The following is a 17,666-nucleotide window of genomic DNA, read 5'->3' as shown; positions in this document are numbered from 1 at the left end:
GATGGCTCTGTGGCTCGCCTCTTCCCTGCACTGCAGGCTCTGTTCTCCTTGTTCTTTTATGATACCTAGACCGGGTTTCTTCATTCCTCTGCCTTCTCACCCACCCAATTATCTCTTGAATCCAAATTATTTTTCTAATTATGCCACTCTGGCTTTATTTATTCATATTTCAATGCATTCTAAAGTATTAAAGCATCTTCACTGATCTTTTCACATACTTTATTGCATTTTAATACTGAATGGTATTTACACATATTACAAACACACATACAAATGTATGTCTCTAGAACAATATACTGGTTTCTTATTGGCAGTTAATTCAGACTTTTGCCCCTCTTCTGTATCGCTCCCTTTTCTTTTCCTTAGTATGATTCACACCGATGTCTCTGCTGACCTCTTTTTTTTAATTGGAGTTCAATTTGCCAACATACAGCATAACACCCAGTGCTCATTCCACCAAGTGCCCCCCGCTCACTGCCTATCACCCAGTCACCCCAACCCCCGCCCACCTCCCCTTCCATTACCCCTTGTTCATTTCCCAGAGTTAGGTGTCTCTCATGTTTTGTGCTGACCGTTTTTTTAATGTGTGTGTACAAATCAGTATTTCTGCATTCCCGGAAAGTCATTATGTCTTTCCAAATCATATATCTTTGCTCTTCCTCCTTCCTTTTTCTTATTACTGTCACCTCATAGGACACTTTTAAAGTGTAAAGAAAGAGATATTTTATAGATGTATAATTTGAAGCATAAAAAAGTTATGACATATCTAAAGTTAGCTAGGAGCCCCTGAGAGCTAGAACATAACTCTTGTCTACTGAATCTGTTCGAGCGTTCTATTAAGCCGTAAACTCTACTATGTCTACAGTTAAGGTCACGTTTCTGTATTTATTATTTTTCTATGTCAACAATTTTCTTCTGTTATTTTCTCTGTCTTCATTCAGTGAATACCTACTAAGTATCTACTACGTGGCAGGCACTGTTCTAGATTGACTTTATGGCAATGGAAAACAAGAAAAGCTCTTGCCCTCATAGAGCTTATGTCCTAATACATTTGAAGAATCTAGTTGCACAATTTGAATCAACATGAAATCTTTCTTTACTTCACTATGCATATAACTCTCTGAATTCAGCATTTCTTCTCTTTACCCTTGTTTTAATCACATTGTCATGACCACTTCTGTTCCCTCCCCTGGTATATTCCTCTCCTCTATCTGTTTGATACTGACCTCTCACCCTTATCTTAAATGTTCTTTATTTTAAAGTCGCACCGGTCCCACTTGTGCTACCAACAAGCTGGGTGACTTGGGGTGGTTGATGTTTGGCCTGTAAGACACTCTTTAAGCAGACCATTGAGGTGACTAGTCTCTATCTAGTCACTAAGAGCATTTTACAATGAAAAACGTATTCATAATTCTTCCATCCTGTAAATATAGTAAGATTATTTTCAGATTCTAGAAAGCTGACAGCTATAAGTATTTTTGTTTTTATTTCTTGGTCATATTTCCCATTTATTGTTTTGGCTTATAGAATGAGAATATTAAAACACTCCCAAGGATTTTTAGTTTCGGTATACAGAGAAAGGCTAGCGGCTGCCATCACGGTATTAGTTCCCAAAATGAATGAAAACTTGGGCTCATGTACCATTCATGTGAAGAGTGATTGAGAAGAGGGAATAAAGTGAATCCTCATTACTTCAAACCTTGTTGCTATGTTTGCAGGCATGAATTTGATCCTCTGTTGTATGCATGTGTGTAAGCATTCCAGGATTGTTTCCAAATACCGTAGTTGATATTCTGTAATCATAGAATTTTTATATGTTGAACCTATGTTAAGATTATCTGAGTGACTTCTGAAGTGAGGAAATTAAAATCTGGAAAACTGAAATGACTTGCCCAAGGTCACCCAGCTAATTCATGTGAGTGATGAGAGTAAACTGGAATGAGCTTGGTTTTCACTACACCTTGCTTTTGTTTTCCATACTGCCTTCTGGCTTTTTTATTCAAATCGTATATTATTATCTTAATCTAAATGACTTCACTATTCCTGTTAATTATGCAAATCCTAATTAGTAAATTCTCTCACTCCAGACAGTGTCTTTAGAGAAGACAATTTTCCGTGTATGATTTTGATTGGTATAGGACACCTCTCTGGAGCAGAGGTTGGATGGATGTACCTCTTTCAACAACATGGTGAAAAAACAAAACAAACAAATAAACAAAAAACAACATGGTGTAGGGGAGAATCTTTTCACGATCAAAATTATTCCAAATGAAATGTGTATTCGGAAAGGATTTAGTTTCTTCTCCATGGAAATATTTAAGCAGTGACACCTTTGATGGAGATTCATGTTCCAAGCAAATTATTAAATATATTTACCTCTCTGGCCCCTTACAACTCTGATTCTCTCAGTTTCTTGTCCCAGACCATTAGCTTTCCAGTGGGGCAGACTTGAGTTTTAATCCTATCTGCCTTTTTCATGGCCTTGAGCAAGTTAGATCATCCCTGTGCATCTGTTTCCCCATTTACATTTGATGATAGTAGTATGCATCCTTTGCACCTGTTTGGGAGATTAAATGAGATACTGGAAAACGCCAACTCTTAGGACTAAACCGTAGTAAATATGAAACCAGTACCAATTTTCTTCCTCATTCTGCTTTAGATTCTCTTCTTTAATTTATTCTTTTTCTCCTTTGATCTCCACAGAGTGATGTTGTAGCAGTTTGGAGAGTAAATTTAGGAGTGTGGGGGAAGTTTATGAAAAACTTAGAACTAAGATAAGAGTTGAAGAGGCATTATGGCGAAGTGGAAATTATACTGGAAACTTGACATCAAGGCCCAGTTCTACCACTTATAAGTTAGATATGACCTTGAGCAAATCACTTCACCATTTGAGGTTTAGAGCTTACATCTAAAGAAATAGGGATAATTAATACTTAAAAATCTCAAAAGATTGTGGTAAGGACAAGATAGGTTACTCTACATGAGAAAAATGCTTCATTAGTAGAAAGCTTAAGGAGTGTTAACTTCTTTGGATGCCTTGGTGGCTCAGTCAGTTGAGCATTTGACTCTTGATTTCAGTTCAGGTCATGATCTTAGGGTCATGAAATCGAGGTCTCTCCCCACCCTCCCATCAGGCTCCACATTCAGTGGGGAGTCTGCTTGAGATTCTCTCCCTCTCCTTCTGCCCCTCCCTCTGCTCACTAATGTGCATGTGCTCTCTCTCTCTCTCTCAAATAAATAAATAAATTTTTTTAAAAAGAAGGATTATTAACTTCTTTCTTTTCTCTCCTCTCTATTAGGGTTCATATGTACATGTGTTCATGAATGTTAACATTGCTAGAAATAAATTAGAGGCAGTCTTAAAAGGTGAATTTGTTTTGTCTTAGACTGATATAGAACTTTGCAATTTCTTGAGCCCTACTAGTACCATAAAAGGTGATTTTTTCCCCCATAAAAATTGGCTGGAATATATAAATTATTTTTTTAAGATTTTTATTTTATTGGTGTGAGAGAGTGTGCACAAGAGAGCACAAGCAGGGATAGTGGTACAAGGAGAACGGCGAGGGAGATTCCCTGCAGAGCAAGGAGCCCAAAGGGGGCTTGATCCCAAGACCCTGAGATCATGACCTGAGCCAGAGGCAGACGCTTAACCAGCTGAGCCACTCAGGTGCCCCTGGAATATATAAATTATTATTCTTAGGGTAATATCGAAAATTTATAGTGTAATGGGCTTTCTTATGGGTACAATGATAAGGAGTTACTTGTAAAGGGAGAAAAGACAGAGGGTGACTGAAATTGTGTTTGTCAAGGAAGCATAATCTTTGGAAAGATTGGGATAATGAAAAGGAATCTGTATGGTTAGATGTAGGGCATGAGATGAATCCTTCTTGATCTAAATGAAAATTATGTTCACCTAACTCTTCATTGTTGCAAACTGGGATTTCCAGACCCCATCACAAAACCGATGGAAATAACAATTTACATACAATCATTGAGTGAAATCAAATATTGAAGTTCTTTTAATTTGGTTAAACATCTTATATCTATAATATAAATCGTATATATGGTTTAGATTTATATATATATATATGATTTATACACATAATATTCCAAATCAAAGGGAAGATGGTTTGATGATTACTTAATAAATAAAACTGAATAAATAAAAGCATTTAAAGTGTAGAGGAAAAGATATCAATGCTTAAAAAAGAAGAAACAAATTTAGTTTCACATCTAATTGCTAAAGGCTTGTAAAAGGTAAAAAAAGAAAAAAATATTGTTGTAGAAGTAGAGAATTTTACCTTAAAAATGTACCGGAGATGCTGTTGCAATGAATTTGAAATGGATTTTAGGCTGCATTACTGATCACAATTCTATCATAAAAAAACCAAACCAAGAGTGCTGTTCTGAGTATATGCACTTAAGGGACTTTGACTTTTGTTTTGCTATTAATTTATGAGAGCGTGTCATTTACCAAATGTATAGTGACCAACATAATATATGTGTTTTCATTTATTCATTGCTGTGGAACTAGAATTATGTGAAAACGTTTATGATTTGGTCATCTTGATTGTTATTAACTCAAATATATTAGATTGACTCCCAAAGTGGAACTCTGAATCAATATTGGAGCAATGAGGCAGCCACTTTTAAGGGGGAAATATGTGATAATAATCATGGCAGAGTTTACCTGGGTATAGGTTGTTGTGACAGAGCAGTGCAAATAAGCTGATTGACCTAATAAAATGTGATGAAATATAATGGAAAGCTTCCTAAAGTAAAGCAGCTTTTCTTTTTTATCAAGAAGATGGTGTGACAAGATGAGAGTTGATTTACTACATAAATCTTCAGTGATAAGCACTTGAGTGTTTGAATTGCCTCTCTTGTGGTGCCATTTATCCTCACCAAAGGGGAAATTTATCAGTTTTATTTTAAGCAAAAGTTAGGATAGAATTTTATATTCATGTAAAATTCTCTAATAAAAAAGGAACCCTCTCCTCTGTAACTTATTTTAAAAACTCATATATTCGTAGCCATTTGGAAGGTAGATGAGAACAACACAGAAGACAATGACAGTTGCCACGAGAAAGGGAACTTAATTAGTAAGCAGACAGATGGACACTAGGACTCTCAAGTCTTAGCTCTGGTACCGATGTCCCTGTCAAATGTTGATATGATTTTATTTCTCCAGTTCTCCTCTCTTCTCCCTCCCTTTCTTTCTTACTTGCTTCCCAGGGTTACTTTTCTCCTTACCCTGCTATTCCTACCCTGCCACAAGTTTTCCACTAAACCCACTCACCGTCATTCCCCTTCTCCTATCCTGTTCTGAAGACTGTCCCGGAGCATCAGAGATTATGGAGCGATGGCCCAGACCTGTGGTCTCTCAAGGGATAGGTTGTTGGAGAGAGTGCAGCGAGACCTTAACCGCAGACTTGACCATGATTAGCCTGATGACTTTCAATGTTGCCTCTTCCTTTGCTAAGTAACAGGAAGTTTTTGTTTTATGAAATATGTTGGTGTCATGCAATAAAAGCTCTATAAATAAGTGGAATGATCTAAGGACCGTGGAATTGAACTCTTGTTAGCATTTGTTTGTAATCCCTTGGTGGAGCTTCCTGGGTCATAATTGCTTGCTCTTCTGGGAGCAAAAGGAATCAGTAACCATTGATTGTTACATGATGCTAAGTCTTGCCTACAAAGCAAATCTTAAGACTGATTAGTGGCAACTTTCAATGTTAAAGCTCTGATCTTTCCACACTATAATCCTTAAAGCAAGCTGGATTTTTACAGTCTTTTCCATCAAGCAACTCTTAATGATTTTTCAAAGAGAAGAGAAAAAGCAATATCATATACTCTGCAAAGACTTTAGTTTACATGCAAAACGAAATATTATATAAAATAATTACTTTAGTCTTTTCATCTTTCTGTTTCAATCCCAATAGGGAGATATTGAACTTAACCCCTGTCCAGGGAGTTCCATTTCATGTTGACTATGTTAGTTGTAGTCAAGGACCTACATATCCCCTACCTATTTAGTGAACTATACATAAAAACGTTAAGATCAATACACGGTCTTTGACTTCTCAAAAATCTTTGGGAAATTGGTTATTTTAGATTGTTGAGTTTTCTGAATGGCTAATGATTTATCACCAGGAAACTTTGGTTTTCTCCCATTTGGATTGAAATCTTTTAATTACCTAAGCTACTTGTTAAATAGGATTATTCTAATATAGGATCTTCATAATGTTGGGTACCGTGATATCTTGAAGATATAGTGGGTTATGTTATAGCTTTCTTGACTGCCATCTTATTAGGTCAAATTGAGTTACATTAGGAATTCTAACCCTAGAGTATGATATATTTTGAATGTGTGTTAGCTTATTGCTTAATCACAATTAAAGTTTTGGAGCTTTAGGCATCATAGAGACAATGGAAACCAAATCTTTTCTTTTAGCACAGAGAAAAGGCTCAAAGATGTTAAGCTTGTTGCCAGTGATGACATAGAACCAGAAAATTTTAACGATGTTTTTTATATATTGTATGCTTTCCTCTACCAAGTCACTTTGCAATCAGTATACATTAATGCAATGGTTTTTCATACTTCCTTTAATTCACAGTTCTGATCTCCTATGAGATTTGTAAATTAAGTTGTCAGCAGGTTAAACATTTATATAAAAGGGAAAATGTCTCTGAGAGAGGTTCTCTCCTTGAGAAAGTGCGTAAGTTTTGGTGGCATGTTTTGCTTATCAAACCTGACTCCTTCCTGTGTTCTGGAACAGCATAGTTCAGGATGACAGGTGAATGACAGATGGGGAGGAAGAATAACTACTTGGTTCTCTGGGTGCTTAGATTCAGAGGGCTTAAGTTTAATTCAAATGTCTTATTTGTTCACTTACTACTCCTTTCATAATATGTAGAATGGGGTTAATAAATCTTTAGACAATGATTATTGTACTTAGTAGAAAATTACTTTTTTGGACATGTGAACTCTCCACAGTAGTCACTGTGCTTTGCTGGATTCGTTGCAAAACTGATTTGAGAAATCTTCTGATTCACAAAACAGAGATTACTTTCACTTCATTTTCATTTCTTGAGTTCACCATAGCCAGTATTTAGTAAACACTATAGTATCGCTTAAATTCTTCTCTGGTATACAAGGTCCTGTCATAGCAAGACCCAAGCTTCCTATATAGTCCAACTCCAGCTGTCCCCTCCCCACCACAAACCTTATGGGCCATGTTCTAGCCAAGTGGGATTCTACCTGGAATATTATTTTGTTTCTCTCCTCCACTCTTTGCTTACTCTGTTACCTCTACCAGAAATGTTCTTTTCCCATCTCTGCCTTTCCTAATTCTGCTCAGGCCTCAAGATTCCCTGCCACCCCCCCCCCCCCCCCCGCCTTCCAAATCAAATGTGGATCCTTTCTTCTTTAGAGCCCCCTGGCACATTTTTTGTGCCTCATCCAAGGTACTTGTCCCATTCTCCCTTGTGATACTGTTATTTGGACACATGCTTGTCACTTATACTGGATTGAAAAGTTCATGAGTTACAGCTGATTCATTCTTGTGGCCTATGTGGTGTCTAGAAAAAAAGGATTTTATCTGAAGTAGGTGTCCCATTTGCTTATGTTGGGAATAAAAATTGAGGTACACCAAGTGACTTGGTTATGGCAGCATAGGAAGGGAGAAAATGATTTGAAATCATACCTTACATTTCTGGAACTTTTTAAAATTTTATTTATTCATTCATGACAGACACAGAGAGAGAGAGAGAGTGAGAGAGAGAGAGAGAGAGAGGCAGAGACACAGGCAGAGGGAGAAGCAGACTCCATGCAGGGAACCCGATGTGGGACTCGATCTCGGGTCTCCTGGATCACACCCCAGGCTGAAGGTGGCGCTAAACCGCTGGGCCACTGGGGCTGCCCACATTTCTGGAATTTTAATTTAGAGAAATTCAGTGGAGAGTTCAGTCATTACAGACTTTATGAAAACATGATTCTGGACACTTTAAAATATGATTTACAAAGCCTGTGTCTATAGCTTTATATAGTGCTACATATACATTCTCTAGAAAAATTCACATCATGGGTTATAAGAGACTTTAGGCTATGAGGAATTTCATTTCATTATAGTGTAGTGAATAATAGCACACACGGGATCCAGATTGTGTGGGTTTGAATCCAAGCACTGTCTCTGGTTGTGTGACAGTATAATTTATATAGACTGTCTGTGCCCCAGTTTCCTTGTATTTGAAATGGTGGCAATAATTGTACTTCCCTCATGGGTTTTTGTGAGGATCAAATAAGTTAATGGACATAAAGCATTTGGAATGGTACCAGGCACATACACACTACGTGAGCATGAGCCACCATTACCATGCAGTTCTTTAAATTAAATTAGGTTTCCTTGAATTCCAAATTTGATTCCTTGCAATTGTTATAACAGACTGGAAGAAAGGGACAGGAATTTCCAGGGATATATTGACAAAGATGTGGATATGCTACCATTTTGATTCGGTTTGTTCGGGCAGTTTTTCCTCTGTGTATTTTGTGCTCCTGTCATATGTGCATTGTTCTCGGCAATTAGAAGGAGGGCTGAGAGGGATAATCATCTGTCTACTTGTCAGCTGGAAATTGAGCTACATGGTTTAGATGGTTTCAGAGAGAAAGTCCTCACCAGCAAGATGCCCTCAATTGATACTGCTGTGGAGAGTCACATGCATGCATAATTAAACCTATTCCTGTGTCTTCTTAGCCTGTCATATATTGTGCGGGTCCACCAGGAGACAAAGAATTTCCTTTAGTTGGTGGAACAGTTACAAAAGTTTTGAATGCCATAATGCAAAACAGGCCTGAGTAGACCAGTTCGGTATGAAGGGATTTGTGGAAAGCTAGCATTTATGAAGCATTCATTGTGTACTCCGTGTTTTACGTGTGGTATCCAGTTTTTACCAAACACTCCCCCTCACCCCACAAAACTCCACAAGCTGGGTACTAATGCTGTCCCTCTTTTAGAAGAAACTGATGGAGCAGAAGAAACTGATCATCCTGACATTAACTGAATGAGAAGAATGATGATGATGATGATGATAATCTGAATGGCGAGAAGAGGGAGCGGGAAGGAAAGCACAGATATTAGGCTAAGGAGAAAGGAATCCACAGGACTAATTCAGTGTGGGGAAGGAAGGAAATGATTCTGCCCACATTAGGGATTTAGTGGTTGTTAAATTAGGGAACTTCTGAATGACAAGGTCATGCATTTATTCGGTGTGTATTTATTGTGTCCTATTAAGTCTTTACTAATGTACACAATCAGTAGATTTATGAAAGGAAGTGACTTGTGCTCCAATTTCCAGGAAGCATTCATTGCTTCTTCCTGACAGAGCCACTCAATTAAGTAATATTAATTGTCCTTCTTTTGGTATTGCATAAAAAATAAAATTGATAGAATACTGAACTTAAAGGTATTTTTATTTTACTTTTTATTGACATCATTCGTTGTTACTGATAAATCTAAATCTTTTTGGGATATAAATTCTCTTTAATAAGCACTAGTAATTTATGTGCTGAGATTTCTTTTGATATAGAAATTATATATCGAATTACATATTGAATTTGTAGTTACCCAATCTAATATACAGTCCCTGTGTAGTATATTCATAGCATACTACTTGCATAACAAATTCCTTTATGTTTGTGATGCTGTGGTTGGATTTTCATCTTATTATAATAAAATTATTACAAAAATCCTATAGAAAACTGTATTCCTACAAAATTATTGTTAGTTTTTTTCCTCCGTTTTCATGAAATATTCAAGCAAAGCAATATAGTCATTAAATTCTGCAAGTTAATTCCTTCAGTTTGTTCAAAATGTAAACTCTGAAGTACTGCAGTTATTAGAAGATTTTGGTAGAGTATTAATAATGACATTCTCAATTTGTAGCTCTTTCATCCATGTAATTTTATTGGTATACGTACCATGTTCTAGGGAAAGGAATATTTCAAGATTAAAGAAGCAATCAATATGGTGGTACATTTATTCAGTTTTTCAAATCTGTTAAATGGAAAGAGGCAATGTAGTTTCTTTTTTTTTTTTTAAGATTTTTATTTATTTATTCATGAGAGACAGAGAGAGAGAGAGAGAGAGAGAGGCAGAGACACAGGCAGAGGGAGAAGCAGGCTCCATGCAAGGAGCCTGATGCGGAACTTGATCCCGGGTCTCCAGGATCATGCCCTGGGCTGAAGGCAGCACTAAACTGCTGAGCCACCTGGGCTGCCCAGCAATGTAGTTTCTGCTAGCACTTCTCAGAAACAAGCCATGGATACTGGAAGTGTATCAAGCATGACATGGCTCCAGATATAAGTAATTAATGTTGGAAATACTCCCTTACTTAGTTGTGTATTTAAAGCAGTCCTTCCTAAGGTAGTGTTAAGAAGTTATTATTTTTTAGAATCAGTAAAGAAGGTATAGTGAAAATACTTGTACTGATTAAAACAATGTATAAAAAGAAAAAATGGGGGAAGAAGTTGAGCCTGCTACTTTAACGTGATTAGAATATGTAATATTTTGTATCCAAAGGTGCATTCCCACTTGAATTAAAATCATTCAGTGATTAAAAAATATTCCAATTTCTGTTCCTTTTTACCTGCTGTCTGATCTCAATCTTAGATTTCTTGAAAGGAGACATCTTTTGTAAACAGTTCTTTTACTTCTGTACCAGAATTCCTTAGTGTCCAAAGCAGTAGTTTAAAGAGAAAATTGAATTTCTCCATTTTGCTTAGAAATTAGGATTTAGTTCTACTTACTTCCCCTTAATGCATGTTAAACACGTTGTATACTTTGTAAACTCACCAACACTCTATCGCAGACCTTAAAGTCATCTGTTCTTGTGAATGTGGGGCAGAGATCTGAGACAGGCTGTTTTTAGCATTTCAAAGTCTGCCCTCTTGTGCCCTGCTTCCAAGCAAAGGAATGGAAATCACCAGTAACCCCAAGTGAAAAATCCCTCTAAGAACAACGCAAGGAAGAATTCAATTTCGGTCACTTGACTTTTGCCTTTGGTTTCAAGCTTGCAAATGGAAACAACATTTTCATAGATTTTGAGGAGGAAAAAATGAGAGATTGGTTCCATGTCCCTACTGTATCACATTTCCAGTTTGCCTCAAACTGACTTAATGCTGAAGGAGCTCTGCACCACCCAAACTCTAGGTGGTTAGTAGATGATCTGTTTTTGTTCATGTAGGGTTTGTGAAGATCAAAACAGGGGAATGATTTTTTTTATGAACTTAGTCAAATTTGTGAAAAGTAGAATTTCCTAGGAAACATCCTGATAAGTGTGGTTTCCTTACCAAGTGTTAAAACTGTCCCTGCTTCTCATAGCACTATGGGTTTGTGAAGGTACGGTACGTGCTTGCTTGAGTAAAGACTTAGAATACACTTGTTTCTTCTTTCCTTACCCTGTTTGATTACCTATCTTTTCTCATCCTTCATCATTAAAAGTGGCTGACTAATGTTGATGATTGACACACAAGACTATTTCAAACAGGTTATCAGTTGCAAAATGCATTATGTCTCATAAATTTTTTTTTATAAAAAGGGCTTCATGCCATTTTCCCATAGATGATGATGATGGGAAGAAGGAAGTAAGGACTGTTGTGCTGCTTTTTAAAAATGTGAGGTCTTGGTTGAAAGTCTCAACTATTTAGCACCTGGGAAGAGTCCCAGCCAGGATTTCCTGTTAAGATTTATTGTGCTTTGAATTGTCAGCAGAGTGTTTTCTCCAGCTGAGCTCAGGGAAATAATCCAGTTAAGATCACTAATGGGTCTCCATCAGAAAAATATGAGTGTAGGTTGTTGAAGTGTAAGGGTTGGGTTGGCCTCCTTGGCAGTGTACCAGCTGGGATTGACCTGTAGAATATCTCATTAGAGAGACTCCCAGAGTGCCAGCTGCCCCATACAGCTGTCTCACGTGGTATACTGGGACTATTTCTCATGTTACGCAGGCCAGAGACTTAGTAAAACCACAGATCATATGTTGATTGGCACAACTTATTATATCAAGCGTCATTCTCGTAGCTTATTTATTTTAGTTTCCAGAACAAAACAATCCGTTTTCTTTTTATTTTCTATATTCTAAGATTCCTATTGTTTTGAGGAAATAGGGGGTGTCTGCTTCTCTGTAGGCATTGCTGACTGACAGCCTGCTACTTCAGAGAAAAAAGATATTGGTACCAGTAACCTTTATTATTGTAATTGGTATGGATTCAACTTCTGTTGACAACACTAAAGTCCTCTCTCTGCTTTCCTTTCATTTAATGAACAATTTATAAGGGGTTATGCAGAATAGAATTCCTCCCTTAATGCTCTTCGATAAAGTATATTACATGAGGATATTTATTTATTTATTTATTTATTTATTAAAGATTTTATTTATTTATTCATGAGAGACACACAGAAAGAAAGAGGCAGAGACACAGGTAGAGGGAGAAGCAGGCTCCATGCAGGGAGCCCAATGTGGGACTTGATCCCGGGTCTCCAGATCACACCCTGGGCTAAAGGCAGTGCTAAACTGCTGAGCCACCCGGGCTTCATACATGAGGATATTTATAAGGAAAGAGAGTATGCAAGGCTTCCAAGACAGAGCATAACACTGATATATACAAAAACTCAAGATTTTGACAACCGAATTCTTTCTGGAAATGACTTGCTAAAGCCTCGAAATATCCCTATTGTCATACTGTCTGTATTGTTCTAGATGACCAATGAGATGGTTCTTATTCAGAATAAGAATGGGTCGATAAAGGGCCAGCCAAGAAGGAAATTGTAGGAGAAAAAGGCAGGAAGCAAAAGATGGAATAAGGCACGTACACCACATGATACTTTTGCTGATAGTATTGATCTGGACTTGGGATAATGTCCCAGATGTGTTAAGGATTTGGCAAACATCTTTTGGTATTGCCTTCTTGCTGAGGTCCACTCTGACTCTCCCACCAGGCCCAAAAGGAAATAACAAAAGAGTTCTCTATAGCCTAGTAAGTCCCACATTCTGTAAATACAGAAACTTTTCATGTGGACACCAGAAAAAGAAAATCAAGAATGCTGAAGGCTACATTTCTTTGAATTGTTTAGGATATTAAAAGTCCAGTGGCTGACTCTAGAAAGAAGTAGATCAGATCAGTAAAGTCAGATTGTAGTCTGGCATTTGGAGTTAAGCAGTTTTTTCTGCTGTGTACTGACATTTGAGTTAATACAGTGATTTCTAATGGATTTCTTTAAAATATTACAATTCATCTGACATTCAGTTAAAAAAAATATTTGACTACTTACTTTGGAGAAATGATTGAACAACTTCAGGTTAGGGCTTTCAAAATCCACAGTTTTGCCTCATGGCATGTGCTAAAACAGTGAAGTGTGATTGTCCTAGCCAGTTGGAACCCTAAGCCTGCCATTTAGAGATATTGCTTATTGCTTGTGCCATTCTTATATTTATTAAGTGTTAGAAAAGTAAAAACTCCAAAACAAAGAAAATGACACACAGTACTTCCTGATGTCTCTCATTTCTATCCCATGGAGTTACGTATATTTGTCAAAATGATATCTAGCTGCATATTCAGTTTTATATCTTGCTTTTAAAAATTTAATACTAAATTATGAACATTTTATTGTGATTCAATTTTCAAACACCTGAGCTTTTCTACTTGATTTATTATGGCATCAAGTATTCCTATTGATTTTGAAGAGTTTTCTTATTTAATTTAAACATTATTGAAGTACCTCACTATACTTATTATGCCACAGGACCCTTTGACTTGTGCATAGACTTGAGCAGCTTTGGCCCTTTGATCAAGTGAAGGCATAGATAGTGTGAGGTGAAGGGATTTGGAGGTTGAAGTGCATTCCACCTTAAGGGCCAAGAAAAGAGGCAAGGTTGTAAGCTGTAAATTCATTCCAGTTTGAGCCAGCAAAAAAAATGCTCCCGTATGGCATTTGTCTTTCTCTGACTGACTTATATTGCTGACCATAATACTCTCTAGCTCCATCCACATCATTGCAAGTGGCAAGATTTCATTCTTTTTTATGGCTGAGTAATATTCCACTGTGTATATACATACCACTTCTTACTGTGGAATTTAAGAAATGAAACAAGCAAGCAGTGGGAAGAAAAAGACAGAGAGGGGCAAACTAAGAAAAGACTCTTAGCTACAGAGAACAAATTGATAGTTACCAAAGAGGAGGGGGTGGCAGGATGGGTGAAGCAGGTGATGGGGACAAAGGAGGCACTTGTCCTGATGAGCATCAGGTGATGGATGGCAGTGTCAAATCACCTGAAACTAATATATTAAACTGTATATTCCATTAACGGGAATTTAAGGAAAAACTTAAAAATGCTTCCAAACAAAGTCTACACCTTTTCTTTATCATTCTTCAGCTAGTTCCTCAGGCCTCTCTTTTCCTCTACATCTTCCTAAGAAAGTAGGTGGAAGGGCTCTCAGTGGTATTTTTGCAATTATCCCATTGTTGGCTGCCTCTACCCTAGCATTCCCATCAAAACTTGACATCTCTGAAGATAGGAAACCATCTAGGTGTTAGAAATTGTAAATGTTCTGCAGAAAGAATGAATGATCAGTGAACTTATCAGAGTTAAAATTGAACGGGTGACCTCTTAAAAATACTGACGTACTCTGACATCTATTACTTTGTAGCACAGAGAGAGAGTGCTCAGGGAGCATTTGCTCAGGGAGTGAACCCTGACCAACGCCGTTTGAGCCATGAGAGGGTAGAGGCCTTCAGAAGTTCCATGTTAGGCTTCAATTCCTATGTGGCACAGTGGCGAGGACAGCCTAGGCCAGGCTTTCTGTGTTAGCGCCAAGAGCTGGAGTAGCTGGGGAGACTGCAAGTTATGGTGCACTCAGGAAACTTTTGTTATTTAATTATTTTTCCTCCTCTGGTGAGCATGATGGTCTTTTGGGTTTATTTTTATGCTGCTTCTTAAGCAAATTAAAAAGAAATATCAGCCTTGAAGGCCTCTAGGTTAACTGGTCTGACTAGTGGATACTGGAAGGGAACTCAGCAACAGAGGCCAGGGATTATTTTGCTTTCCCTTACCGGTTTCTTTGTTCATCCTCATCATATTTCAGTGAATTCTGTCTCAGGATTCCTTCTGCTTCTTAGCAAGATTTACATGTGGGGTCTTAACCGGAAATACAAAGGCTGATTTGATAAGGGACCTCTTTGCACCAGGTATCTTGCATCACAGAGCCTTCGTAACAACCAACGGAGGTAGGTTAGAGGTTTCCTGGGGGTAAATTTTGGTCTGCACTCTAGGGAAGACCTTGCCTTAATTACAGCTCAAATGGAATGTATGGAATATAGTCATTTTCATAATCAACAGGATGATTTTCATCTCAAAATGCTTAAGAGTGTTGAGTAGCGTGCACACACACACACACACACACACTTTCTCTCTCTCTCCCAAATTCTTACTATCTTCTTTCTGTTTTGACTAAACATAAAAATTCTAAAAGCAGGAGCTAATACTATCAACATTTTGTGCATTCCTGAAGAGTGTTTTAAAATGGACTTACTGAAATCATTCAATAAAAAGTTTAAAGAGCGTTTAATTACAGTTTGGTTAATTAATCCAATAGAAAGCAAACTAACATGACAAACATGTTTATGTGATGTACACTTGAAGTGAAAGAAAAGATTTGTTACCATGTTTCTTCTCCATAGGCCCTTTGGGCATCAGTTGTACTTGACAAAGATACCTTGTCATTTCCCCCTCTTTTTTTTTTTTTAAAGATTTATTTATTTCAGAGAGAGAGAGAAAGCAGTACAAGTGGGGGTGGGGAAGGAGTGAGCAGAGGGGAGATGGGGAGAGGGAGAGAGTCCCAAGCCACACTGAGCATGGAGCTTGACTCAGGGCTTGATCTCAAGACCCTGAAATCAGAACCCAAGCAAGCAGAAACCAAGAGTTGGAAGCTTAACTGACTATGCCAGTGACAATCTTGTCACTTTCATTCTGAATTAACCCTCCCTCTGTTTGCTTTGAAACCAGAATCATTCTTTCTGACCCTTTTCCAGTATGTGATTTTCACCTCCTACTTTTTAATTTTTATCATCAAGCATTTTTTACTCACTACTTTTAACACCATCTTTTTCTTAATATTGATCTCATCACTCTGCTATTCTTTCTTCCTTCACTGTAAGAATATCTCACATGAGAAATACTGGCAACCCTCAAATCCTAGTTTAAACCAATTGCTCCACATTTATATTACTGTTTATAACAGCAGCACCCTGTAAATAAATCCATATGTCCACCATTTATTGGTTAAATGAGTCACAGTATATTATAGAATAGATATTTATGTAGCTAAGAGATTAATTTACATTTGCATAGTGCATTTTTTTTTTGCATAGTGCATTTTTAAATTAAAAACATGTTTCCTTTACTTAATATATTGTCTTTCATCTGAACATCAAAAAACATCTTGTAATATTGACTTTCACAGCACCACTCTTCTGTTATCCTCATTCAAATAATAACCATAATAACAGCTATTAATATGATTATTGTAATTATGATTATTATGCTCTCTGAGGTAGTTAGCCCAGAGAAGCTAGTGAAAAGAGCTGGCAAAGTACCCAAGTATTTCAGATGCCCATGTTCCCCTCCCCATCTTTATAAGCTATGCACAAAAAGAACTCTTATTTTTCCCTTTTTTAACCAGCCTCAAATAATAAATTATTTGCTTTATAAAACAAGGATGTGCAGATTATTCTCACTGAACTTAAAAGTTAAAATTGAGTTGTGTTTAAGAATAAGCACCCAAGATGACCATAGCATTTACATATATAATGAAAACAAATAAAAAACCTCAAACATATGCTTTAAATGTTTTAGTGTCAGACCACAAAGCAAATTATTTTAAAGCAGCCAAATGATCTCATGAACTGAGCAGATATCACCCACCAAGTCTATGTGAACTGATCATGAATCATACTCTGTAAAGTAAAATCCCTTTCAAAACTTCATAAAGTTTCCAATTAAATTAATTGTGTTATAGATGTGGCACTATTGTAAGAGGGGATAGATGATAGAGTGTATCAGTTTATCAGGCAAGACCTCTGTAAGTAGAGTTAAGTTACAATAGAATCTGATGTTCTGGAGCCTTCTAGTTTATCGACAGTTGAATAGATTAAATGATAACTGGTGCAGTGCATGACAGCAACTAACAAGTAATTAAAAAATGGTTATATCTTACAAATCACTGTCTCCTATGTATATAATTCCTGCCTTTTCTTTAACGGGTTAGAAGAAATAGCAAATTGTAATCTTAAATTATGGCTCTCTGACAGTGGGAAATGGATTTAGGAAAAAACTCTTCAGTCCTGTATTTTCTCCCATGTGGTCCATTCCTACCTAGAGACAGTAAGTCAGATACCTACAGGAAAAAGAATTTGCTCTTGGTTGACTGCTGCAGTGGATTTGTGACTGTCTGCACTATGAAAATGCTTTTGCATTGCTCCACATCATTTCTAAGGACCCATGAATCATGCAGTGAACTGGAAGTATCCTGTTTCAAAATTGAGGTTATTTGACACTGCACCAGAATGACATTTGAGCTGAGTGCTCTTTGTCCACTGCCATAGGGTGCAGATGAA

At 37.1% G+C, this 17,666-nt stretch overlaps 1 protein-coding gene across 16 annotated transcripts in view; it reads left to right on the top strand.

The window, feature by feature from the left end:
- Nucleotides 1–17,666, top strand: part of NRG1 (neuregulin 1) — a 1,080,326-nt gene that overhangs the window by 964,618 nt on the left and 98,042 nt on the right. The gene's annotated exons all lie outside the window — the stretch shown is intronic.

This window comes from Vulpes vulpes, chromosome 7, assembly GCF_048418805.1.
Source record: "Vulpes vulpes isolate BD-2025 chromosome 7, VulVul3, whole genome shotgun sequence".
Taxonomy (NCBI): Eukaryota; Metazoa; Chordata; class Mammalia; order Carnivora; family Canidae; genus Vulpes; species Vulpes vulpes.
The sequence above is the reverse complement of the archived record's forward strand: the minus strand, read 5'-3'. Positions and strand labels throughout refer to the sequence as shown.